Source organism: Ranitomeya imitator, chromosome 1 (genome assembly GCF_032444005.1).
Source record: "Ranitomeya imitator isolate aRanImi1 chromosome 1, aRanImi1.pri, whole genome shotgun sequence".
NCBI lineage: Eukaryota > Metazoa > Chordata > Amphibia > Anura > Dendrobatidae > Ranitomeya > Ranitomeya imitator.
The window spans coordinates 869,930,867-869,958,715 of NC_091282.1; the positions used below are offsets into that span (position 1 = coordinate 869,930,867).

Sequence of the window (27,849 nt, forward strand, 5' to 3'; positions counted from 1 at the left end):
TGGCACCCTACACATAAACGAGATTGGCGCCCCCACTCAACGACGACTCACCCTAAAACTCCTATTGCCGCCCTGCATATGTGTCACAACCGGGCTCACAGATATACAACAGGAAGAAATTGTGTAGATAAATATTAATAGCCAAAATTGCCCATTGGTAAATAAGGCAAAGACATTATTGTATATATTTTGATAGGGTGAGAGACACAGACATACAAAGTGCAAAACAGTGCAGAATAAAGTGCTAGAAGTGAACAAAAAAATCCTAACTGCACTGCACCCTAAGCTCAATACCTGCCTAACTGTGGAGGTTGGCACCCTACTGTACAGTGGAAATGGCGCCCCCACTCCGTGACGGCTATCCCTTGGATTCCCTATGGGTAGCTGGGGAAAAAAAGGCACACAGAAAATATGTATATGTGCCCAGATAATAACTGAATGCAGGCAAAGCAAAAAAATAAATAAATGCACTGACTAAATAATCAGTAGCATAAGCAAACTACCCATGTATACATAGGATACATAAACAGATCAAAAGATAGTGCCTATCTAATCCAGATAACAATGATATGCACATTATTTTAAAGAGGCCACCTTAATCAATAACCAGAGATATAACACTTATATGTAGATAACTGCCTCATTTATAGTTATTGCGTAAACTAGTCTGTCAGTGTACATGGGTAACAATGCAATGAAGCAATGAGCTAGGAGCAATACTCATCGTTCTGAAGATGTCATAGTACGCCTCTACGCGTTTCACCTTCACGGATCATCAGGAGGCTTTGATGTATGGATGTATCATGGAATAACCCACTAGCTCTCACTTATATAGGTTCTGAAGTTGATGGATACTAGATACTTATCGCCACTAGAGACATAACTCCCCCTGTCTCTGGATTGTCTGCTAAATCTGACCGTTATGACACCAGAATAGTTAGCAGGGTCTGGAGTAAAAGTGTGCTAAACGCCATGTTCTTGTGGCCCATCCGGTCTGTACGGCGTGTGCGCTCGGCATATATGCTTTTACCTCTAGTGCGCCGCTCTGGCCGCATTGTCCCTGGCGTGCGTACCACCTGGAGCGCATATTACCGCGCCTACAGCAATGCGCATGACCGGAAGTGGTCAGCGCTAATCAGAAACTTAGCTGCGCGTGCCCACACCGTATGTGTTATTGCTTCAGGAGATGTACCGCCACAGTCAGACCAGCCCCCTGGCGTGCGTAGCAACTGGAGCACACTTAGCAACAACTACAGCTCCACGCATGACCGGACATAGAACCACATATGTATAACGCTGATAGTTACTAAGTAACGGGCAAAACATCAAACCATGGCGGCCATAATAATGGTGGGGCAACCAGTCCAATGCACACAATATTTATATTAAACAGCATATTTGCTATGCTCTAACCTTTACGGCAGCAATTTCTTATTAGCCGCATGACTTAATATGGGAAGCCAGCCATATTGATAACAAGGCGCCACCCCAGATGTCCCCGAAATATGTCCATATTTAATTATTAGTCACCAATGGCACTATAGCACATCGATAAGGACTCAAATTATTTCTGGCGATCCCATTTATTCCTATATACATAGTCGTGAGAGAGAGTAGATGCTAACATATAATAGAATAAATACTGATATTCACGGTAAATACCGTGTACCCTGTATTAGCCAGAGTAAAAAACAGGTGGCAAGGCAAGTATACAGATGCAATAGTTCAGGTAGCCTACCATGAAAGCACAGTCGCACATTAGAGGTACTTAAGTTCATTATTAAGATCTTGAAATATTATATAATATTTGCCACACTAGTAAGAAATAAGGCCAAGCAGCCAATATTATAGATGAAAAGTCAGAAGGGGTTCATAACATACAGGGGAAATGTAGGCTGATTAATCATAGAAAACATATAAAGGACTGGTTTTCATTCAGTCCCAATGGTGCTATACAGTTAATACGATGAATCCATGCACATTCTTTCTGTAGCAACAACCTATCAAAATCACCACCTCTTGGATTTGGTGTATAGACTTCTATGATACTGAATGTAATATCCTGCAGGTTACCCTGATGTGTCTCATTCATATGTTTGGCGATAGGTGTATCACGTCCATGTTTAATATCGCCTACGTGCTCACCAACTCTCCTCCTAAATTCCCTCTTAGTTTTACCAACATAGTCCTTAGGGCACTGACAGGTAGCAATATAGACCACGCCCTTGGTTTTACAGTTTGAAAAATCACGAAGATAATATTTCTTCCCAGTAGATGAACTAGTAATAAACTTGCATGGGTTCATGTATCTACAATTAACACAATTGCCACATTTAAAGTACCCACAGGTTTTTCTGTCAAGCCATGTGCCCTCAGTCACAGGTCTTTTGAAATGACTATGCACTAAATTGTCTTTTAGGGATAGGCCCTTTCTATATGTTATTTGGGGCTTAGGTCCAATCATGTGGATCAAGTCTGGGTCAGCGGATAGAACATCCCAGTGTCTTTCAAGGATTTTGGCCACTCTTGTGTGTTGACAGTCATAGGTACCAATAATTCTGATGGTCTCCAAGTCAGTAGTCTGTCTTTTGGTCTGAGTTTGTAACAGAGCATTTCTATCCTGTACGAGGGCATGATTGAAGGCTGCCTCCACAACCCCTCTAGGGTACCCCTTTTCCCTAAAGCGATTTTTCATATCCCCCGATTGGCCAATAAAAGTATTGGTGTCCGAGCAGTTCCTTCTCAATCTTAAAAACTGACCTTTCGGAATACCTCGTTTGAGAGCTTGCGGATGGTGGCTCTCCCATCTAAGTAGACTGTTGCTACTCGTAGGCTTCCGAAAGATCTGTGTTTTCAATGAACCGTCAGTGTTAATCTGGACATTAACATCCAAAAATGACAGCACCTCTGGATTGATTTCACAGGTAAATTTCATGCCTATGGTGTTATCGGGGTGAAAGGGTTAACAGAATTTTTTTTCTTTTTTTAAAATTTTGTAACAGCTTAATGCATTTTGGTCATGCAGTGGTACTTGTAAGGCGATATTTACCTATAAGAAGAAATACCACTGCGAAGTAATGGAATATACCACTAAGAATTAAAGCAATATATATATAACCCAAAAAGAGTGAATCCTTATCAATTACCATTAGTAAAATATAATTACATAGACTAGACAGTCAATCCAGCGTAAGTAGAGAGTCCCAGAAACAGAAAAAGGGGTAAACTAGAAATATGAGTTTATTGAACAACAATTGCAAAAAATAATATGCAACAATACAAGTAATAAGGGCTAAAGGGAGAAGTAAGGCTAAAAGGGGGAAAGGTGGAAAGCCCGTACATCTGATAAAGAAATCAAATCCTAATAATGTGCTTCTGTGAGATGGTAAACACTATATATTTCTCAGGGCCATCCTAATAATAGACTAAAGTGTGCAAAGATGTACTATACAAAAAGTAAGCCAAGCAAAAGGGGAGATATTCTATAAGTGGAAACCCAATAGTATATGGGTATTCAACTAATAAATAAAACACAGTAATAATGGATGGCTATTGGATAAAGACAAATATCAATAAGTATGTACACTTAACACATTTCAGCTTAACAGCAATTTAGTCCAAAGTCCAAAAAGATATATCAATAAATGACTAACCATTATGTTAAAATTAAGACTTTGAAGTGGCCTAGTCAAGGTCCCGACCTTAATCCAATTGAGATGCTGTGGCATGACCATAAAAAGTGGTTCATGCTCGGAAACCCTCCAGTGTGGCTGAATTATAACAGTTCTGGAAAGATGAGTGGGCCAAAATGCCTCCAAAGCATTGTAAAAGATTCATTGCCAGTTAGCAGCAACAACTGCAATCAAACGTTTGCGATAAGGGTGGCCCAACCAGTTATTAGGTTATTAGGGGCAATCATTTTTTCACACGGGGCCCTGTCGGTTTGGATTTCTTTTTCCCTTAATAATAAAGACCTTCATTTAAAAACTGTATTTTGTGTTTACTTGTGTTATCTTTGCCTAATATTTAAATTTGTTTGGTGATCTGAAACATTTAAGTGACAAACATGCAAAAGAATAGGAAATCAGGAAGGGTGGAAACACTTTTTCACACCACTGTATAAATGTACTGTTATCTGTGTAATATACTTGGCAGGACAAGTATCTACGATTATATGGTCATTGTATGGTGGTAATATCAGTCTTTTTAATCCCTTAAGGACCAGGGGTATTTCCATTTTTGCGGTTCCATTTTTTGCTCCCCTTCTTCCCACGGCAATAACTTTTTTATTTTTCTGTCAATATGGCCATGTGGGGGCTTGTTTTTTGTGAGATGAGTTGTATTTTTGAATGGCACCATTGATTTTACCATATCACGTACTGGAAAGCGGGAAAAAAAATCCAAATGCAGTGAAATTGCAAAAAAAGTGTAATTCCACAATTGTTTTTTGGATTTTTTTTTAAATGCTAAAACAGACCTGCCATTATGATTCTGTAGGTCATTACGAGTTCACAGACACCAAACATGTCTAGGTTCTTTTTTATTTACGTGGTGAAAAAAATTCCAAAATTTGTTAAAAAACAAAATGTTGCCATTTTCCGAGACCCATTTTTCAGGCTCTAGTGCCGGTTGAGGGCTTTTTTTTTTGCACGCTGATCTGACATTTTTATTGATACCATTTTGGTGTATATATAATCTTTTGATTGCCCATTATTGCATTTTATTGCAATGTTGCAGTGACCAAAAAACATAATTCTGACGTTTCAATTTTTTTTCTCGCTACGCCATTTACCGATTGGATTAATTATTTTTATATATTGATAGATTGTGCAATTCTGAATGCGGCGATACCAAATATGTGTATATTTGATTTTTTTACTGTGTTATTTTGAATGGGGCGAAAGGGGGGGGTGATTCCAACTTTTATATATTTTTTTTATATTTTCAAAAACCATTTTTTTAAACTTTTTACTAGCTTCAATAGTCCCCATCGGAGACTAGAATCTGCGAATATCTGATCGTTTGTGCTACATAGAGCAGGGCTGCAGAAATGCTCACTTGCTATGATCGCCGAATGCTGGACGGCGCTCATAGCTATCCAGCTATGACAACCACAGGGGTCTCCTGTTGACCCCGGGTTGTCATGCCAACCCATTGGCGACCTGTGGTCATGGGAGGAGGTAATAACACACTTCCTGCGTGTGCATGTTAAATGTCAGAGTTTAACAGCGGCATTTAACATGTTAAAAGCCACGGGTAGATCGCAATCCACCCGTGGCTGTTAGGGGCACAGGTCAGCTGATCAGGTCAGCTGATCAGATCAGCTGTCATGTGCCAGGAAAGGCGTAGGTTTATCGCCGGAATCCGCACCAAACAAGGGGAGGTGTCCAATGACAGACACTGCCCATCACTGGACATTAAGGGGTTAGTAACCTTTACTTTTCTTTTTTTAAATTTAGTACCAGCTTAATGCATTTCAGTCATGCAGTATTACATGTAAGGTGATAATATTGGTCTTTGTACGGTACTTATTAAGTAGAGGTACTGACCATATTATAACATTATGTAATCACTGTGTAGTGGTAATGGTAGAGGACATTGTGTACCTGTATTATTTATGCCTTGTATAGTTGTAATTTTGGTAATATTGGTCTTTGTTTATAGTGTTGTCACATAGTCACAAGGGACTGCGGGCATGTATCCGATCACCCTAGACTATTTCTGTCCCCCAGATTACCCCTCAATCTCCATGGTGGAGATGCTGAGGTCTTGTACCATGCTATGCTGCTATCTTATTGGAAAACACTAACTAGACAGATGGGAAAAACAGACAGGGATAAAAGAAAACTACAATCATACAAATACACTCACAAACCAACACAGTGGAAGTCAAGCAACAGTCGAAGGGGTAAACCAAACGGGAGAGGATTATGATACAAATACAATACCAAATCCACGCAGATATCTCCTGTAAACTACACCAACTGACTGCTACTAATTCAGAACTCTCCTTCAGCACCAAACCAGGAAGTTGTAACCATCACTGGCAACTCCCAAATGCCAATGGAGAGCATAAATACCAGAGGGCAGTGGTGAAAACAGAACAGCTGAGACAATTCAGGATGGAGAGATCCAAGAAATCAACTGAATTGATTAAACCTTGCAATGACAGAGCAAGGAAAACCTGTACTGTTTTAAGGATGTAACCAGACGCCATGATGTTCTGGCCCCCTCTGTCGCGGTATCCATGTGACAAGTATTTTAGTGTTATTAACACTGGTATACGGTTATGTGTGATGCCCCAGGGTCCTGGTCATAACAGTGGCATTGCTTTCCTCATGGGGAGAGTGATGTCACGCTTGGAAGCAATGAAGGATAACTCTCACCAGGTAACACAAACATGCAACATGTTCACACTCCAGGCCACAAGGGGGAGCTTTTGATCCTATTTCTAGGTGACTCCCCTGCATATAAAGATATATTGTGGTTTGGAGGGAAAGTTAGTCAGATAGTGCCGGAGAGCAGAATGGAGCAGTCTGAGGCAGGAAGAACGTATGAGGAGCCGTGCAGCCACAAGAAAGTGCTGCAGCTCCTGGACAGCGATAATACCGAAAGCCGAACAGATTGCAGTGAGCATATGGGAGAGCAAAGCACAGGAGTAGGAACACCAGTGGAGCAGAGCAGTGAATTAGCTACCTCCCTGGCTTGCGCAGATTACCAGTAGCCGGAACACCGAGGTTGTGAGGGACTCTAAGACTGACAGCAGAAACCGGCAGGACAGCTGGATTACACATCACCTGTCCGCCCTAATACCCAGGAGGCACAGTGACACATAGAGCCTGGGTCATGATAGAGATCCGGTAAAAAGGCTCGAGTCACCTGCCATATGGGTTTATGTCCCACCTTTATGGAGGAAAGAGAGAACTGTGAGGAGCTTATCAGAAGCCATAGGCAGTAAGGGACAGCAACACCACCATGCTAGAGGAAGGCTTTTAACTCCACCTGGAAAAGGGGACTCCCAACTTGCCTCCCAGCTGGCCGGACTCTGCCTATCCTGTGATCTGGTACCCTGGACTGTGGCTGCCTGAAGTCTTCAGTAAACCAGGTAAAGAGACTGCAATCCTGTGTCCTCGTTCTTTACAGTGCTATTCACCATCTTCCATCTACACACCTGGAGCCCTGGGGATATACTTCAGCTGTGGGAAGTTGTACCATCTAGCTGCCATAGCATCACCCCACAGGACCCCTTAAAGCAGCATCGGTCCCCACTGACCGAATACCACAGGTGGCGTCACGAACATAAACTTTATTCAATTTCGCTTTTACATGAGCGCCCAGGGCCACGGACCGGGTCGCTATCGTGACATCCCCTTGTGAACACTAGAGATGAGCGGTGTTCAAGTCGAACTGTTCGCCAATTTCAAATTCGAGCTGTTTTGGGCAGTGTTCGAGTCGATCGACGAACCCGAACAATTTGCTCAAAATTGGGCTGTTCGAGTTTCTGTTCGATAACTGTTCGTTCACCAAAAGCCTAGCTTGATTTGCACATTAAAACTGTTTATCATTGTTAATAGACTGTTTCAGTGTATAGTGAGCGGGGGGGGGGGATAGGTCTGTGCTGAAATAACGCCGATCTCCATTTTTTTTTCTTTCCTGCATTTACAGTGGGGTGGTGCAGTCTCTCAGCCTATCAGCAGTGCACACACACACACAGCAATGTGCATGTGATGCACACAAGCAAGGGCATGTGTCATTGGCTGTGTATGTCACATGTCCTTGCCCTATAAGAACCAGCCATTTGCCCCGTCCCACCATTTCCTCACTGCTGCAGTTTAGTGTTAGATGGCACCGCTGCTGCTGTGGGCGCTATACAGACTAAGAGTGTTTTTTTTGAGCAAATTGTCAGAGAGATAGGTTTAGGGAGTCGGGAGGAGTTGGGACTAGTTGTAATATCAGCCCTTTTCAGGGTAGGTTACAGCAGTTCATAGCACTGTTTGCCAGGCAGGTCTGTGCCAGTGCTGTGCAAGTGTTTGTCATTTGGTGTAATCTAGCTCAGCCAATCATTTTGGGCTAGTAGCATTGTCTGATAGTCATCTGAGTAACCCGCCTGTGAAGTTAGCTACACCGCCTGTGTATCTCAATTTTCACTGCATCTAATCCAGTTAATAGTTTATGGCCTAGGAGCAGTGTCTGCACGTCAGCAGAGTAGCCAGCCTGTGAAACTAACTACACCGCCTGTGTATCTCTATTTTCACTGCATCTAATCCAGTTATTAGTTTTGGGCCTAGGAGCAGTGTCTGCACGTCAGCAGAGAAGCCCGCCTGTGAAACTAACTATACCGCCTGTGTATCTCTATTTTCACTGCATCTAATCCAGTTAATAGTTTAAGGCCTAGGAGCAGTGTCTGCACGTCAGCAGAGTAGCCCAGCCACCCACCGCCTGTTTACCTAAGTACTATTTTTAACGGGATCTGGCCTGGGAAATCCTTTTGGGCCTAGTAGAATTTGATGCTACTCAGCAGCGTACCCCACTCATGAAGCAAGCTACACCGCCTGTTTACCTAAGTACTATTTTGTAGCGGCATCTAGCCCAGGAAATCCTTTTTGGCCTAATAGAATTTGGTGCTACTCAGCAGCGTACCCCACCCATGAAGCAAGCTACACCGCCTGTTTACCTAAGTACTATTTTTAACGGCATCTGGCCCAGGAAATCCTTTTGGGCCTAGTAGAATTTGATGCTACTCAGCAGCGTACCCCACCCATGAAGCAAGCTACACCGCCTGTTTACCTAAGTACTATTTTTTAACGGCATCTGGCCCAGGAAATCCTTTTGGGCCTAGTAGAATTTGGTGCTACTCAGCAGCGTACCCCACCCATGAAGCAAGCTATACCGCCTGTTTAACTACTATTTTTTAACGGCATCTAGCCCAGGAAATCCTTTTGGGCCTAGTAGAATTTAGTGCTACTCAGCAGCATACCCCACCCATGAAGCAAGCTACACCGCCTGTTGATCTAATTACTAATTTTTAACTGCATCTGGCCCAGGAAATCGTATTGTACCTAATAGCATTTTGTGCTACTCAGCACAGTACCCCACCCATGAAGCAAGCTACACCGCCTGTTTACCTAAGTACTATTTTTTAATGGCATCTGGCCTAGGAAATCGTTTTGGGCCTAGTAGAATTTGGTGCTACTCAGCAGCGTACCCCACCCATGACGCAAGCTACACCGCCTGTTTACCTAAGTACTATTTTTTAACGGCATCTGGCCCAGGAAATCCTTTTGAGCCTAGTAGAATTTGGTGCTACTCAGCAGCGTACCCCACCCATGAAGAAAGCTACACCGCCTGTTTACCTAAGTACTATTTTTTAAAGGCATCTAGCCAAGGAAATCAATTTGGGCCTAGTAGAATTTAGTGCTACTCAGCAGCTTACCCCACCCATGAAGCAAGCTACACCGCCTGTTTACCTAAGTACTATTTTGTAGCGGCATCTAGCCCAGGAAATCCTTTTTGGCCTAATAGAATTTGGTGCTACTCAGCAGCGTACCCCACCCATGAAGCAAGCTACACCGCCTGTTTACCTAAGTACTATTTTTTAACGGTATCTGGCCCAGGAAATCCTTTTGGGCCTAGTAGAATTTGATGCTACTCAGCAGCGTACCCCACCCATGAAGCAAGCTATACCGCCTGTTTACCTAAGTACTATTTTTTAACGGCATCTGGCCCAGGAAATCCTTTTGGGCCTAGTAGAATTTGGTGCTACTCAGCAGCGTACCCCACCCATGAAGCAAGCTATACCGCCTGTTTACCTAACTACTATTTTTTAATGGCATCTAGCTCAGGAAATCCTTTTGGGCCTAGTAGAATTTAGTGCTACTCAGCAGCATACCCCACCCATGAAGCAAGCTACACCGCCTGTTGATCTAATTACTAATTTTTAACTGCATCTGGCCCAGGAAATCGTATTGTACCTAATAGCATTTTGTGCTACTCAGCACAGTACCCCACCCATGAAGCAAGCTACACCGCCTGTTTACCTAAGTACTATTTTTTAATGGCATCTGGCCTAGGAAATCGTTTTGGGCCTAGTAGAATTTGGTGCTACTCAGCAGCGTACCCCACCCATGACGCAAGCTACACCGCCTGTTTACCTAAGTACTATTTTTTAACGGCATCTGGCCCAGAAAATCCTTTTGAGCCTAGTAGAATTTGGTGCTACTCAGCAGCGTACCCCACCCATGAAGAAAGCTACACCGCCTGTTTACCTAAGTACTATTTTTTAAAGGCATCTAGCCAAGGAAATCAATTTGGGCCTAGTAGAATTTAGTGCTACTCAGCAGCTTAGCCCACCCATGAAGCAAGCTACAAGGCCTGTTTACCTAAGTACTATTTTTTAATGGCATTTGGCCCAGGAAATCCTTTTGGGCCTAGTAGCAATTTCTGCTACTCTTCAGAGTACCCCACCCATGAAGCAAGCTACACCGCCTTCTTTCTTTCTCAATCTAACCCCTCGGCTCTGGGGTGTCCACTCTCCCTCCAGCTCTCTCCTCACAGGTAGACTACCGCGTGTTTTCACATTCTAGCGAATCTTTTGGGCCCAGGCATAAGAAGTCGTCGAGGTAATGGATAATATGTGCCGCCTTAAAAATGTCCATGACAACACATTCGAGGAAGCAACTAAACGCCTCAAATAGTGAGCAGGACATGGAGCACCCCATGGGAAAACAGCGATCTTGTAGTATGCTCCTTCACAGAAGCAGCCCAATAGGCAGACACTGTTCGGAGGCACACGTAGTAACCGGAACGCCCCCTCAATGTCTGTTTTGGCCATTAGGGTGCCCCTTACCAACTTCTTGACCCGCCTGATTGCCTCGTCAAAGGAAGTACAGTACATAGTACTGTACTTGGTTCCGCGTCGATGTTGTCGTTTACTGACCTGCCCCTTGGATATGACAAATGGTGGATTAATCTGAATGTATTGGGTTCATTTTTTGGCACAACTCCCAACGGGGGTACCACTACGTCTTCTAAGGAAAGTGTTCTGAATGGACCCGCCGCCATTCTACCTAAAGTTATTTCTTTTTTTATTTTTTTGGTCAAGACGTCTGGGTGTTGGTAGAGTGAGTTTAGATTTTTACTCCAGCCTTTCTTGATTTTAGAAGGGCATGACATACCTATATCTGTGTCTCCTCCTCCTTTTACTACTCCACCTCTTTTCTTTTCGCATGACTATATGTAGTTGTGACTTTTCCATGTGTTTGTTGTGTCTTCTGAGCAGTTTGTCAGCTTTTGGACACCTTTTAAGATGTTTTCTATGTGTTTTCCATGTGTTTGTATGTGTTTGTGTTTGCCTGCCATTGGTTTCAATGGGGTTCGACGGACATTTCGTCGAACACGTCCCTGTTCAAAGAACCGAACCAAACCCGGACACTAGGGAGGTGGCTCAACACTAGTGAACACCAGACCCGGTACCGGGTACCCCATGGCCCTGGCGGGCGACTCATATGTATGGACATGTACTTTGGGGCTTGGGCCCCTATCTATTAGGACCTTAGCAATGCCCCTGTTGCCTGCCATGATAATTTATTGGAATTATACAATGGAAAAGTGGGGCTTAAATTGGGTGATGTAGAGAACTACTTCCTTTTAATCGACCTCCTTAGGGTCACTAGTCATAGCAGCATGTAAGGTGACAAACAGGCAGGATCAAAGTTACATCCTGATACCAACTGTTGCAATAGAGTGTCAGCTGTTATACACAACTAATAACAGCTGCATATGGAGCTTGTCTCACTCCGTACAATTCCTGCATCGTCTACCGTGAATAAGCAACAAATAGAACCATCATTTCTTACATACAAAATGTTTGAAAAATACTTGATTAGTGCAGCACAAAACAGAGGAAGTACACAATTATCTTCATCCTACACAATTAACAAAGTGAGGCAATGTCGTTCTCTTATGAATAAGCTCTACAAGGAACTTGTAAGAAAATGGAAGTGACAATTCACTCAGGGGCACCTATTCACGCAGAAGCAGAACAGCTTGTTCTAGGGTCTGGTAGTGAATGAGAGTCTTCTGCCAGATTCTCACTGTTCTGACTTTGAAGACATTTCTGAATGTCCCTTCATTGACTCTAGATGGTATGTGTCCATAGAACTTTTTATCCCAAATTGTTTTGAGAACATTTAGGAGCTTTAGGAGATTTTTTTTTCCCCCAGTAGTGAAGCTACTTTAATTTAATAGGCCAAGTTGAGTCTTAAAGAAGTGAGAAGATCTGCATATCTTTGGATGTTCTTCTGGGTGTTTTATGTCTGGAGTTGTTACTGCACTTTGGAGCAGGTATGGCAAGCCAAATATTTCTTCTGAACAGTCACAATTTTTCAAGTCTTTATTTTCTTATTTCTTGTAAGAATGGTGGTGTGCGTTTAAAAGTTTCCAGACTAATATAAATGTTAAGGCAAACAGGAAAAAAAAAATCCAGCTTCCAAAAATATCAAGATTTATTGAGGATAAAATCCAAAGTCCAATGACATGGTTCACAGGAGAATGAGTAGCAGCAGGCTACGCGTTTCGAACAATGAGTTCTTTTTCAAAGCTGCTCACTATGCATGACAGTATGGTTAAATAGCAGCTGTGACAAATCACAGTGAGTAAACCTATCACCTGACACATAGGTGAATATACACAATAAAAACATCAAAATAACAGAAAAAGAGGAAAATTAACTTACAAGTGCATCAAACATTACATGCAAGCTAAACAATGTTGATATCTTAATAGTGGAACATGATTTCTTTGCGAGCATTCAAGCCCGCAGGATAGTAAGTGTTAAGGCAGAACATCCAGTAAGCTTCACGCGTCATTAAGCGTCTTTTGAAGTCTCCTCCTCTGGCTGACATCGCAAGCTTCTCAATGCCGACAACCCGGAAAAATGCTGTGCTCCTCTGGTGACAGGTAATAAAATGCTTAGAGGTATAAGACATGGAGCGATTACTATCAGTAGAGACAACAATGTCAGTAATATGCTCAGAAATACGGATCTTAAGCGTACGAGTAGTGCAACCTATATAACTCAGTTTGCATTTTGTGCATGTTATCATATATACCACATTTCTGCTGTTACAATTAATAAGTTGCTGAATTCTATATTCCTGTCTGTTGTCGCTATCATGAAAAGAATGTGCAACAACAGAGTGAGCACATGTTCGGCATCTAGGGGCACCGCAGCGGTAAAAACCTGTATGATATAACCAGGTGCGAGAGACATTACCAGAATTGAAAAAACTGGGAGAAAGAATGTCAGATAAAGTGGTGGCCTTCTTTGCAACCACTTGACACCCTGAAGACAAAATCTTGGAAAGAATTTCGTCCTCATATAGAATAGGAATGTTTTTTAGAATAAGAGATTTAATACTATTATATTGAGGACTGTATTTAATAGAGCAAAATATCTTTTGATTTTGATTAGAATTCCTCTCCTTATCTTTTGGCAAGAGCATATCGCTCCGTTTTTTCCTTTTCACTATATTTTTAGCTCTATCAAGCGACCAATTAGTGTAGCCTCTTTTTTCTAGTCTCTTGCAGCACGAATCAATTTCTTGCCTGAGAATACCAGCATCATTGCAGTTTCTAGTTATCCTGGTTAATTCACCTACTGGTATAGACTTAATAGTATGTCCAGGATGGCTACTAGACGCATGCAAGATGCTGTTACTTTTTTTTTTTCCTGTTTGCCTTATCGTTCCACGTGATGACTGCACGGTATCCGGGCTTCCCCACAACAAATGCCTAATAGGTGAGCTGGTTTTTCACTATTTTTCCGAATATAAATGTTTGCTTTAAAAATTATCCAAGAAGTATCGTTTCTCCTTGCGAAGATCGACATGCTAAGCATGCCAAGATGAGGAGACTTAAAGCCGCAATGCTCCTCTGGGTAATATGCTAATTATGCAAATTGTCTCTTCAGAGAGGAAGAGAGCTAGAACTCTAGTGCCACCCATTTGAAGGTAGCAATCCTACAAGTCAATGTTGACCCTTTAACGAGCCTTGTCACATGACTTAGGATAATAGCCAAACCAGAATCTCAATTTGCAGACATTGTGTTTCGGGGTACTGCCCCTCTTCAGTGCAAAGCGGAGATATGGTTTGGCTGTGTGAGAGGCGTCTGACCGTTATCCAAGAAGTATTGTTTCTCCTTGCGGAGATCGACATGCTAAGCATGCCGAGATGAGGAGACTTAAAGCCGCAATGCTCATCTGGGTAATATGCTAATTATGCAAATGTTCTCTTCAGAGAGGAAGAGAGCTAGAACTCTAGTGCCATGCATTGGAAGGTAGCAATCCTACAAGTCAATGTTGACTTAGCATGTCGATCTCCGCAAGGAGAAATAATGCTTCTTGTATAACGGTCTGACGCCTCTCACACAGCCAAACCAGATCTTCGCTTTGCGCTGACAAGGGGCAGTACCCCGAAACACAATGTCTACAAATTGAGATTCTGGTTTGGCTATTATCTTAAGTCATGTGACAAGGCTCATTAAAGGGTCAACATTGACTTGTAGGATTGCTACCTCCAGTAGGTGTTACTAGAGTTCTAGCTCTCTTCCTCTCTGAAGAGACAATTTGCATAATTAGCACATTACCCAGAGGAGCATTGCGGCTTTAAGTCTCCTCATCTCGGCATGCTTAGCATGTCGATCTCCGCAAGGAGGGACGATACTTCTTGGATAACGGTCTGACGCCTCTCACACAGCCAAACCAGATCTCCGCTTTGCACTGATGAGGGGCAGTACCCTGAAACACAGTGTCTGAAAATTGAGATTCTGGTTTGGCTATTATCCTAAGTTATGTGACAAGGCTCATTAAAGGGTCAACATTGACTTGTAGGATTGCTACCTTCCAATAGGTGGCACTAGAGTTCTAGCTCTCTTCCTCTCTGAAGAGACAATTTGCATAATTGCTTCAAAAATTATAACTTGAAGAGGAATTCTCAAGTTATGTCTTGAGAAGCTCAATGCTCTGCAGTCTCCCAGCTTTCTCGTTTGTGAGTGTTATGATAGTGTAGCAACTCACTTGGCAAAATAGGTAACACACTAAAAACTGACACTGACCCTTCCGATTCCTGTAAAGACTAGAGATCCTGACTTCACAGTCCTTAGTGGTTCCCGCATTTGCTGAGAAAGCCCTAACCTCCGACTTGAAGATGGGAACTCGGACCTATGCTATCTGAGAACCCATCGATCAAGTCACATTCGTCCTAAAGAACTGGAGGGAAGAGCAGAGTGACAATTTCCTACGGAAGGGAAAATGTGCCAAAATGAAAAGAGATTTCAGAGTGAGTAAAACAAACCACGAAATACAAAATAAAAGATTACATTTGTACTGCTAGAGAATATGCTGCCTACTTTCTAGAAAGAAACAGAATATAGGTATAACTAAAAGAACATAAACAGCAGAGAGGTAAACCCTAGCTGATCTTTCACTGACTGGCTTAAACTACAGCAGTATGGCTGGACATCCAAATGAGACTTCTATCAGCAGAAAATACCAACAGTTGGAAAGTATATAAAGCCACACACAAGAGGTGACAAGGCAGACAAATGAGTGAATGAAAACACCCGTTATCGTAAAAAGACTGAGGTAAGGATAACAGAAACAAAATACCCAGGGGCTCGGCAGACCAAGAAGCCGACCAGAAAGTACAGACTAAAGAGTTCGAACTGAGATGCATAACAGTGAGGTGGGGGGTACCTCTTCCTTGAGTGACAGTTCTGGTCAGTTTACTTCTGCCATTAGCATTGCTCTGAATTCTTCCCTGTTATCACTATACAGTGGGGAAAATAAGTATTTGATACACTGATGATTTTGCAAGTTTTCCCACCCACAAAGCATGGAGAGGTCTATCATTTTAGGTACGCTTCAACTGTGAGAGACAGATTCTAAAAATAAACACAGAAAATCACACTGTATAATCTTCAAATAATTAAATTGCACTTTATTACATGAAATAAGTATTTGATCATCTAACAACCAGCAGGAATTCTGGCTCTCAGGGACCTAGTTTTCCTTTAAGAAGCCCTCCTACTGTGCACTCATTAACTGTATTAATTGCACCTGCTTGAATTCGTTACCTGTATAAAATACACCTGTCCACATAATCAATCACACTGCAACCTCTCCACCATGGCCAAGACCAAAGAGCTGTCAAAGGACACCAGGGACAAAATTGTAGGCCTGCACAAGCCTGGGTTAGGCTACGGGACAATAGGCAAGCAACAACTGTTGGAACAATTATTAGAAAATGGAAGAAACACAAAAGGACAGTTAATCTTCCTCTCTTTGGGGCTCCATGCAAGATCTCTCCTTTTGGGGTAAGAATAATTCTCAGATAGGTCAGGAATCAGCCCAGAACTACACGGGAGTACCAGATCAATGACTTGAAGAGAGCTGGGACCACAGTCTCAAACATTATCATTAATAACACACTACGCCATCATGGATTAAAATCCTGAAGGGCACGCAAGGTCCCCTTGCTCATGCCAGCACACATCCAGGCCGATTTGAAGTTCACTAATGACCATCTGGATGATCCAGAGGAGGCATGAGAGAAGGTTATGAGGTCAGATGAGATCTAAATAGAACTTTTTGGCATCAACTGCACTCACTGTGTTTGGGGGAAGAAGAAGGATTAGTAGAATTCCAAGAACACCGTACCTACCGTGAAGCATGGTGGGTGAAACATCATACTTTGGGGGTGCTTTTTTGCAAAGGGGACAGGCCGACTGCACCATATTAAATGGAGGATTGATGTGGTCATATATCACAAGATTTTGGCCAACAATCTCCTTCCCTCAGTAAAGCATTGAAGATGTGCCGTGGCTGGGTTTTCCAGCATGACAATGACCCGAAACACACAGCCAGGGCAACTAAGGGTGGCTTCATAAGAAGGATTTCAAGGTCCTGGAGTGGACTAGCCAGTCACCTGACCTGAACCCAGTAGAACATTTTTGGAGGGAGCTGAAACTCAGTGTTTCCCAGTGACAGCCCCAAAACTTGAAAAATCTGGATAAGATCTCTATGGAGGAGTAGGCCAAAATCCCTGCTGCAATGTGGGCAAACTTGGTCACGAACTACAGGAAATGTATGACCTCTGTAATTGAAAACAAAGATTTCTGTACTAAATATTAAGTTCTGTTTTTCTATTATATGAATAACTTTTTGGATGCAATAAAATGCAAATAAATTATGTAAAAATCATACAATGTGATTTTCTGTATTTTTTTTAAACTCTGTCTCTTACAATACAATAAAAATTACAGACTTCTCCATTCTTCATAGGTAGGAAAACTTGCAAGATTAGCAGTGTTTCAAATACTTATTTTCCCCACTGTATTTGCATAACAGTGCATTTGAACAAGCACAGGAAGGTGAGATCTATGATTAGGAGAACTACTATGGAAACTGATGATGTCCATTAGATAGTGATTATGCAGGACTGATAAGAGCAGCTTTGTCAGGAACTGAGACAAATACAGAGGGAGATGAGCAGCTAACTGCTATATAGAAGTGAATGGATTGGAGAGTGTTGGCTCGGATCTTAGGAGCTAAAAGGAGTCTGTCACTTCGAAAATCATAATAAGCTATTTAAACGGTTACGAGGGGACTTTTCTGAATGTAGAAAGTGGCATCCACTGGCAAAGATGAAAGGGGGTCTGCCTTCCCCCCCCCCCCCCCACTGTGTGCACACTGATGACGCCTCCATAGTCAGTGTGCACATGCAGCAGTTAGGGTTCAGGCAGTGCTTCTTCTGGGCAAGCAAGCAATATCAATCAGATTTAGGGGAATTGCTCTGTGTTTAAATTGGGCAGTATAAAGATGCAGCAAACTCTTGGTCATCCCAAGGGTGCACTTAACTTCCCTCATTTGCTTAAAATATATAATGCTTATCTGATTTTTAGGGGCTTAGTCCCCTATATAACTGTTTAACTAGTTGAATGTGCATTTCGGGAATGAATGTTTTCCTTTAATCCTAGAACGCATACCCATAGAAATCTACACATTCACGCACCTGGGGCCTTTTAGGCCTGTTTACAATTATCATGGAATAACTCAAATAAAAATACTTTTCAAAGTTTATTGCAAAGTAAGGATGCATTCCCACTAGCACAGGGGTCCGCCAGGATGGGATTCCGTAATGGATCTGACCTCCTGGTGACCCCAGCTAAGGCTGGCGGGCGCATACCTGGGGCCTCGCAGGCCTGCCAGGTTACTTGTTTTCTATTTTCTGTAAAATTACTTTAGTTAGAATTTTGAAACTCTAGGTATTCCTCAGGTATATAGTTGTTAGTAATTTCCAGTTGTTCATATATTTTTATGTTATAGGCATTTCGGTATAACAACCTTTTTTTGGGACTACCCCATATTCACGCACCTGGGGCCTTTTAGGCCTGTGTGCAAATAACGCGGAATAACTCAAATAAAAATACTTTTCAAAATTTATTTTACAATTGCAAGGTAAGGATGCATTCCAACTAGCTCTGGGGTCCGCCAGGAGGGGATCCGTAATGGATCTGACCTCCTGGTGACCCCAGCTAAGGCTGGCGGAATCCCGCCATTCCGGCAGCCTTAGCTGGCGTTACCAGGAGGTCGGATCCATTATGGATCCCCTTCTGGTGAACCCCAGCGCTACTGGGAACACAGCCTAAGATGTGCATATTTCAAAACATAATTATGTGCATAAAACAAAAAAAAAGTAAGTAAACGGGCACGCCAAATATAGGCATTCTATATGCAATTTTTTTATGAAAACATTTTTTGGTTGTAGCAAACTTGGTGCAGGAATATTTATTTGTAACTTTACATATTCCCCCTACAATTCTCGCATATTATTTTTTCGGCTGAATGTTCCTTGCATACATTTTTGTTGTGAATTCTGTGGCTGAGTTCACTTCTGTGGTCACAAGTGGTATTGCAGTCTCTGGGCTTCCTCCCTCAGGTGTTTTGGTGAGCTCGTTGGCTGCCTTGCTATTTAGCTCCACCTGAGTCTGTCTTCCTTGCTCCTTGTCAATGTTCCAGTGTTGGATCTGAGCTACTGCATCTTTCCTTGGGCCTGCTGCTCTGCTAGATAAGTGCTTCTAGTTTGTTTTCTGTTTTTTCTGTCCAGCTTGCTATTAACTTTTGCTGGAAGCTCTGAGAAGCAAAGGGGTGCACCGCCGTGCTGTTAGTTCGGCACGGTGGGTCTTTTTGCCCCTTTGCGTGGTTTTCGTTTTAGGGTTTTTTGTAGACTGCATAGTTCTCTTTGCTATCCTCGCTCTGTCTAGAATATCGGGCCTCACTTTGCTGAATCTATTTCATTCCTACGTTTGTCTTTTCATCTTGCTAACAGTCATTATATGTGGGGGGCTGCCTATTCCTTTGGGGTATTTCTCTGAGGTAAGTCAGGCTTGTATTTCTATCTTCAGGCTAGTCAGCTCCTCAGGCAGTGCCGAGTTGCATAGGTAGTGATAGGCGCAATCCACTGCTGCTTATAGTTGTGTGAGGATAGATCAGGTACTGCAGTCTACAGAGATTCCACGTCTCAGAGCTCGTCCTATTGTTTTTGGTTATTGCCAGATCTCTGTATGTGCGCTGATTACTGCACGCTGTGTTGCCTGATTGCCATCCATAACAGTACAAGGAGCCACACCAATGATTCCCAATAGAGGGAAAAAAGAAATCCTGACATCATTTTTTTTTCTTAGCTCTGTCTTCAGTCTTTTTTTTCCCCTAGACATTAGAGTGCTTCAGGACACAGCTGTGGACATGGATATTCAGGCTCTGTGCTCCTCAATGGATAATCTCGTTGTAAATGTACAAAAGATTCAAGATACTATTGATCAGAAATCGATGCTAGAACCAAGAATTCCGATTCCTGATTTGTTTTTTGGTGACAGAACTAAGTTCCTGAGCTTCAGAAATAATTGTAAGCTATTTTTGGCCTTGAAACCTCATTCTTCTGGTAATCCTATTCAACAGGTTTTGATTATTATTTCTTTTTTGCGCGGCGACCCACAGGACTGGGAGTTTTCTCTTGCACCAGGAGATTCTGCATTGAGTAATGTTGATGCATTTTTCCAGGCGCTGGGATTGCTTTACGATGAGCCTAATTCAGTGGATCAGGCTGAGAAAAATCTGCTGGCTTTATGCCAGGGTCAGGATGATGTAGAAGTATATTGTCAGAAATTTAGGAAGTGGTCAGTACTCACTCTGTGGAATGAATCTGCACTAGCGGCTTTGTTCAGAAAGGGTCTCTCTGAAGCTCTTAAGGATGTAATGGTGGGATTTCCTATGCCTGCTGGTTTGAATGAGTCTATGTCCTTGGCCATTCAGATCGGTCGTCGCTTGCGCGAGCGTAAATCTGTGCACCATCTGGCGGTATTGTCTGAGAGTAAACCTGAGCCTATGCAGTGCGACAGGACTATGACTAAAGTAGAACGGCAAGAACACAGACGTCTGAACAGACTGTGTTTCTATTGTGGTGATTCTACTCATGCTATTTCTAATTGTCCTAAACGCACTAGGCGGTTCAATAGCTCTGCCGTTATTGGTACTGTACAGTCCAAATTCCTTTTGTCCATTACCTTAATGTGCTCTTTGTCATCGTATTCTGTCATGGCGTTTGTGGATTCAGGCGCTGCCCTGAATCTGATGGATTTGGATTATGTTAAACGTTGTGGATTTTTCTTGGAGCCTTTGCGGTGTCCTATTCCGTTGAGAGGAATTGATGCTACACCTTTGGCCAAGAATAAGCCTCAGTACTGGGCCCAGCTGACCATGTGCATGGCTCCTGCACATCAGGAAGTTATTCGCTTTCTGGTACTGCATAATTTGCATGATGTGGTCGTGTTGGGGTTGCCATGGCTACAAACCCATAATCCAGTATTGGATTGGAACTCTATGTCGGTAACCAGCTGGGGTTGTCAGGGAGTACATGGTGATGTTCCATTTTTGTCTATTTCGTCATCCATTCCTTCTGACATCCCAGAGTTCTTGTCGGACTTTCAGGATGTATTTGAAGAGTCCAAGTCTGATGCCCTACCTCCGCATAGGAATTGTGATTGTGCTATCGATTTGATTCCTGGTAGTAAATTCCCTAAGGGTCGTTTATTTAATTTGTCCGTACCTGAACACACCGCTATGCGCAGTTATGTGAAGGAGTCCCTGGAGAAGGGACATATTCGCCCATCGTCGTCACCATTGGGAGCAGGGTTCTTTTTTGTAGCCAAGAATGATGGTTCGCTAAGACCGTGTATTGATTACCGCCTTCTTAATAAGATCACTGTTAAGTTTCAGTATCCCTTGCCATTGATTTCTGACTTGTTTGCTCGGATTAAGGGGGCTAGTTGGTTTACTAAGATTGATCTTCGTGGTGCGTATAATCTGGTGAGAATCAGACAGGGAGATGAATGGAAAACGGCATTTAATATGCCCGAGGGTCATTTTGAGTATCTGGTGATGCCGTTCGGACTTGCCAATGCTCCATCTGTTTTTCAGTCTTTTATGCATGACATTTTCCGTGAGTATCTGGATAAATTCTTGATTGTTTACTTGGATGACATTTTGATCTTCTCAGATGATTGGGAGTCTCATGTGAAGCAAGTCAGAATGGTTTTCCAGGTACTGCGTGCTAATTCCTTGTTCGTGAAGGGATCAAAGTGTCTCTTCGGTGTGCAGAAAGTTTCATTTTTGGGGTTCATCTTTTCCCCTTCTACTATCGAGATGGATCCGGTTAAGGTTCAGGCCATCCAGGATTGGACTCAGCCGACATCTCTAAAAAGTCTGCAGAAATTCCTGGGCTTTGCTAATTTTTATCGTCGCTTCATCTGTAATTTTTCTAGCATTGCCAGACCATTGACCGATTTGACCAAGAAGGGTGCTGATTTGGTTAATTGGTCTTCTGCTGCCGTGGAAGCTTTTCAGGAGTTGAAGCGTCGTTTTTGCTGTGCCCCTGTGTTGTGTCAACCTGATGTTTCTCTTCCGTTCCAGGTCGAGGTTGATGCTTCTGAGATTGGTGCAGGGGCGGTTTTGTCACAGAGAGGTTCTGGTTGCTCAGTGTTCAAACCATGTGCTTTCTTTTCCAGGAAATTTTCTGCTGCTGAGCGTAATTATGATGTGGGCAACCGAGAGTTGCTGGCCATGAAGTGGGCATTCGAGGAGTGGCGTCATTGGCTTGAGGATGCTAAGCATCGCGTGGTGGTATTGACTGATCATAAGAACCTTACTTATCTTGAGTCTGCCAAGCGCTTGAATCCTAGACAGGCCCGTTGGTCGTTATTTTTTGCTCGTTTTGATTTTGTGATTTCATACCTTCCGGGCTCTAAAAATGTGAAGGCGGATGCTCTGTCTAGGAGTTTTGTGCCCGACTCTCCGGGGTTATCTGAGCCGGCGAGTATCCTCAAGGAAGGAGTCATTGTGTCTGCCATCTCCCCTGATTTGCGGAGAGTGTTGCAGAAATTTCAGGCTAATAAACCTGATCGTTGTCCGGCCGAGAAACTGTTCGTCCCTGATAGGTGGACTAGTAAAGTTATCTCTGAACTTCATTGTTCGGTGCTGGCCGGTCATCCAGGAATCTTTGGTACTAGGGAGTTGGTTGCTAGATCCTTCTGGTGGCCATCTCTGTCACGGGATGTGCATGCTTTTGTGCAGTCCTGTGGAATTTGTGCTAGGGCTAAGCCCTGCTGTTCACGTGCCAGTGGGTTGCTTTTGCCCTTGCCGGTCCCGAAGAGGCCTTGGACACATATTTCGATGGATTTCATTTCTGACCTTCCCGTTTCTCAAAAAATGTCGGTCATTTGGGTGGTCTGTGATCGCTTTTCTAAAATGGTCCATCTGGTGCCCTTGGTTAAATTGCCTTCCTCCTCTGATTTGGTGCCTTTGTTCTTCCAGCATGTGGTTCGTTTACATGGCATTCCTGAGAATATTGTTTCTGACAGAGGTTCCCAGTTTGTCTCGAGGTTCTGGCGAGCCTTTTGTGGTAGGATGGACATTGACCTATCTTTCTCCTCGGCCTTCCATCCTCAGACTAATGGCCAGACCGAACGAACCAATCAGACCTTGGAAACATATCTGAGATGTTTTGTTTCCGCTGACCAGAATGATTGGGTGTCATTTTTGCCGTTGGCTGAGTTCGCCCTTAATAATCGGGCCAGCTCGGCTACCTTGGTCTCTCCATTTTTCTGCAATTCTGGGTTCCATCCTCGTTTCTCTTCAGGACAGGTTGAGTCTTCGGACTGTCCTGGTGTGGATTCTGTGGTGGACAGGTTGCAGCAGATCTGGACTCAGGTAGTGGACAATTTGACCTTGTCCCAGGAGAAGGCTCAGCTTTTCGCTAATCGCAGACGCCGTGTGGGACCCCGACTTCGTGTTGGGGATCTGGTTTGGTTATCTTCTCGTCATATTCCTATGAAGGTTTCCTCTCCTAAATTTAAACCTCGTTTTATTGGTCCGTATAGGATTTCTGAGATTCTCAATCCGGTGTCTTTTCGTCTGATCCTCCCAGACTCCTTTTCCATACATAATGTATTCCATAGGTCGTTGTTGAGGAGATACGTGGCACCTATGGTTCCATCTGTGGAGCCTCCTGCCCCTGTTTTGGTGGAGGGGGAATTGGAGTATATTGTGGAGAAGATTTTGGATTCTCGTGTCTCTAGACGGAAACTCCAGTATCTGGTCAAATGGAAGGGTTATGCTCAGGAAGATAATTCCTGGGTTTTTGCCTCTAATGTCCATGCCCCAGATCTTGTTCGTGCCTTTCATGTGGCTCATCCTGGTCGGCCTGGGGGTTCTGGTGAGGGTTCGGTGACCCCTCCTCAAGGGGGGGGTACTGTTGTGAATTCTGTGGCTGAGTTCACTTCTGTGGTCACAAGTGGTATTGCAGTCTCTGGGCTTCCTCCCTCAGGTGTTTTGGTGAGCTCGTTGGCTGCCTTGCTATTTAGCTCCACCTGAGTCTGTCTTCCTTGCTCCTTGTCAATGTTCCAGTGTTGGATCTGAGCTACTGCATCTTTCCTTGGGCCTGCTGCTCTGCTAGATAAGTGCTTCTAGTTTGTTTTCTGTTTTTTCTGTCCAGCTTGCTATTAACTTTTGCTGGAAGCTCTGAGAAGCAAAGGGGTGCACCGCCGTGCTGTTAGTTCGGCACGGTGGGTCTTTTTGCCCCTTTGCGTGGTTTTCGTTTTAGGGTTTTTTGTAGACTGCATAGTTCTCTTTGCTATCCTCGCTCTGTCTAGAATATCGGGCCTCACTTTGCTGAATCTATTTCATTCCTACGTTTGTCTTTTCATCTTGCTAACAGTCATTATATGTGGGGGGCTGCCTATTCCTTTGGGGTATTTCTCTGAGGTAAGTCAGGCTTGTATTTCTATCTTCAGGCTAGTCAGCTCCTCAGGCAGTGCCGAGTTGCATAGGTAGTGATAGGCGCAATCCACTGCTGCTTATAGTTGTGTGAGGATAGATCAGGTACTGCAGTCTACAGAGATTCCACGTCTCAGAGCTCGTCCTATTGTTTTTGGTTATTGCCAGATCTCTGTATGTGCGCTGATTACTGCACGCTGTGTTGCCTGATTGCCATCCATAACACATTTTGTCCGCAAGTAGAACAGAAACGCTCCGATTCGCTTTCCTTCTTTGCTGGACAAATATAGCAGCGCTTTCTTTTTTTTTTCTCTTTGCTCTGGATGTTCCAGAAAGCGTATTCCACTTCGGATCATTGCCTCTGTAATTTGCCTTGATAAGCATATCATGCTGCTTCTCTCCATCATCGTAGGCATCAAAAGTTCATAACAAAATTCTGTCAAAAATAGACGTCTCTTGTCTTTCCTGTTGGCATGGAATTCTGGATTAGTTTGACAATAAACAATGTAGCTATTGAGGGCTGACACATCAAGGATATTGGAAAAAAGGGCAACAGGCCAACGTTTAGTCTGCCTTTTGCACGAATACTCTCTAATCATTTCGTCCATCTTGTCGACACCTCCTTTTCTCTTATTATAATGCAGTATGATTTCAGGGTTTTTTTTCCTGTCGTTGGTGTCAATACTTCCATCATGATGCATTGTACTCAGTAATATCACGGATTTTTCTTTCTTGGCTTTATAAGACACCATTGTTGCTTGATTGCAGAAACCGAATACACTCTCGTAGATTGTTCGCTGTGCATTGTGCTTCATGATTGGAGGAATTTTGCGGCGGTTTGGCCTCATAGTACCAACAAGTATAAGTTGCTTTTGAAGCAAAAAGTTGGCCATTTCAAAATTGGTAAAGTAATTATCCATTGTAATATTTTTTCCTGAATTGAAAATTGGTAGAGCAAGTGTTTTTACTATGTCGGAACATAGGTCTTTCTGGACTGGAGCATCAGCTTCTTTGCCACAGTAAATCAGTCCATTCATCCCATAATAGCAATAGCAGAGTCATAAAAGTTCTTCCCCAGCAACAATACAGACAAAAAGACTGACTATCACATGTAAACCTAGTACAGGCCTAAAAGGCCCCAGGTGCGTGAATATGGGGTACTCCCAAAAAAAGGTTGTTATACCGAAATGTCTGTAACATAAAAATATATGAATAACTGGAAATTACTAACAACTAAATACCTGAGGATTACCTAGATTTTTAAAATTCTAACTAAAGTACTTTTACAGAAAATAGAAAACAAGTAACCTGGCAGGCCTGCGAGGCCCCAGGTATGCATTCTAGGGTTAAAAGGTCTCTGTCAGCAAAAGATGACTGTTTAAACTACGTAGAGGTTCTCGGTGCATGGCCAAACATTTAACTATTCCTTCCCACCTGCTTGTTTTCTCTCTAGCTTTATGCCGCCCTTGTCTGATTGACAGCTGTGTACTGATAGAGCGAGAGAATGGGCAGAGATTGATTGGAAGGTGCACAGGTGGGAAGGTGCACATAAATATTTGGACACACCATGATGCAGCGAGCGCCTATACTTTGTTTGAAGAGTCATTCTGTGTGGCAGTACTTTGTTGAACCACAAAGCAGGCAAATAACCCATAGAAAAGACCAAGCAAAATACCCAATGTGGTGCAAATTACAGAGGTACAATGCCAGGTGACTGGTGGGTGACAACCTGGCTTCTCCTAACATATGCATGGATCCAGATGACCAGTGGGTCCCAATCCTGGCTTTCCCTAACATATCCATGGAGCTGAGGTGACTGGTAGGTCCAAATCCTGGCTTCCCCAAATCTATCCATGGATTCAGTGATGGTTAATGGAGCAGATCTGTAATTTTTCATCCAGGGCCATGGTCCCCTAACCTGGCACCCTGTAGAATGTCAAATCTGCGTCCCTCGTGATGGAGCCGTAATCTGGCAGCTATTCTGTAAAGTAAGAACAGCTGCGGTTTTGTAAAGAGTCTCTGGTTCTCTGGATCTCTTGATCTTTGGATGTCTTGGATGCTTTGTTGCAGAGGCATATCCCATTTTTATAATTCACAGCTGTTCTTCAAGCCATTATTCACAGGTCAAGGGGAAAAGGTGACGAAGTTAACCCGCATTGATTATTTATAGTTTATCCTTCAATGTTTGCAAGTCAACAAACTGCATGGCCTGGTTCAGTAACCCTGTATCCTAGTTTTGCAAGAGATCCTATAAGTGACCCATCGCTGAAATCAGAGTCTCCATCTTTACATTATGAGACTTCACAGAGTCTCATTAGATTAGGTTGCAAAAACCTGGGGAAAGATTCACTTTAACTTCCCTTCAGAAGCATAAAAAATTGTATTTATCAGACTAAAAATGCTCCTTTTATTAAAACAATTGCCATTCCAATATAAAAAGCAGCATATTAGCTGACTAAATCTTTAATTGGATTCATTTGAATTACATTTTAGGCTTTTCACAGCACAGATGGCTGGAAGCATCTGCTATCATTAGTTTATTCAACATTTGAAAGCCAAAGCCACAACATCAAGGCAGTCACAGCCGAAACAGTATATCAGGTGATCCTAGTAATGTCTACATATTGCCTCACCATAATAACCGAGAAATATTCTGTTAATTTAGCAATGGGATTCATTTTCCTCTTAAATCATGTTCTATTCATTTTCAAAGCCTCTTTAAACCTTCTCAATACTTTGCAAAAATTTGAAGCAAAATAAAATTGCCTTGACATTGACTGAGCAGTTCAGAAGAAAAGAAGTTGTATTGCAGCCACGGTGTCACATGAATCATTAAATAGCGTTTGGACCAAACTTATTTGTTAACTGATTTTCCTATAATTTGCTTGGAGACATAATGACATAACACAATGATATAACGTTCTTGCATTTGTACAGAGTGTATATCATGGAACATGACAAACTGTCATATGATAGCATCACTTTAACTTTCGTTCTCTGCATGTTTAATGTGAAAAGAAAATCTGCTGTCAAGACGACGACTTTTGCAAAAATGGGATATGCTTAGCAATTGGTCATCACTTATGTGCTAATGTCTGGGTTATTTTTTAATACATAAAATCACCCAAAATTGCATTTGTAAGGCTGAGGCTAACTAGAGATTTTTCTTCTCCAGAGCACATTTTAAAATATGCAAATGTCATATCAAGGATACCTTAAGAACAGGAACTTCAAAAATATTCTCTATTGATACTATGAGCTTAAAAAACTTTATCAAATATGAAAACTAATAACTTTTAAAAAATAGATACACTCACAAGTAAAAACAACATGCACTGAACACTGTGATAGCCAAACAACATTTAATTTTATTATTAGAACAATGTTCCAGTTTTAATCCTAATCAAATATATTTTGAATATATCGCCAATTTTCTAAGTAAATACATTTCTAAAGGTGCTAT

General features: G+C 42.6%; 1 long non-coding RNA gene across 1 annotated transcript; it reads left to right on the forward strand.

Moving 5' to 3' along the window:
* The first annotated feature begins 12,903 nt into the window (after window positions 1-12,903).
* LOC138658176 (uncharacterized) lies at window positions 12,904-26,987 on the forward strand. The gene is made up of 2 exons (XR_011317375.1): window positions 12,904-12,957; window positions 26,880-26,987. It is a non-coding gene; the product is annotated as an uncharacterized lncRNA (long non-coding RNA).
* The last annotated feature ends 862 nt before the right edge of the window (window positions 26,988-27,849 follow it).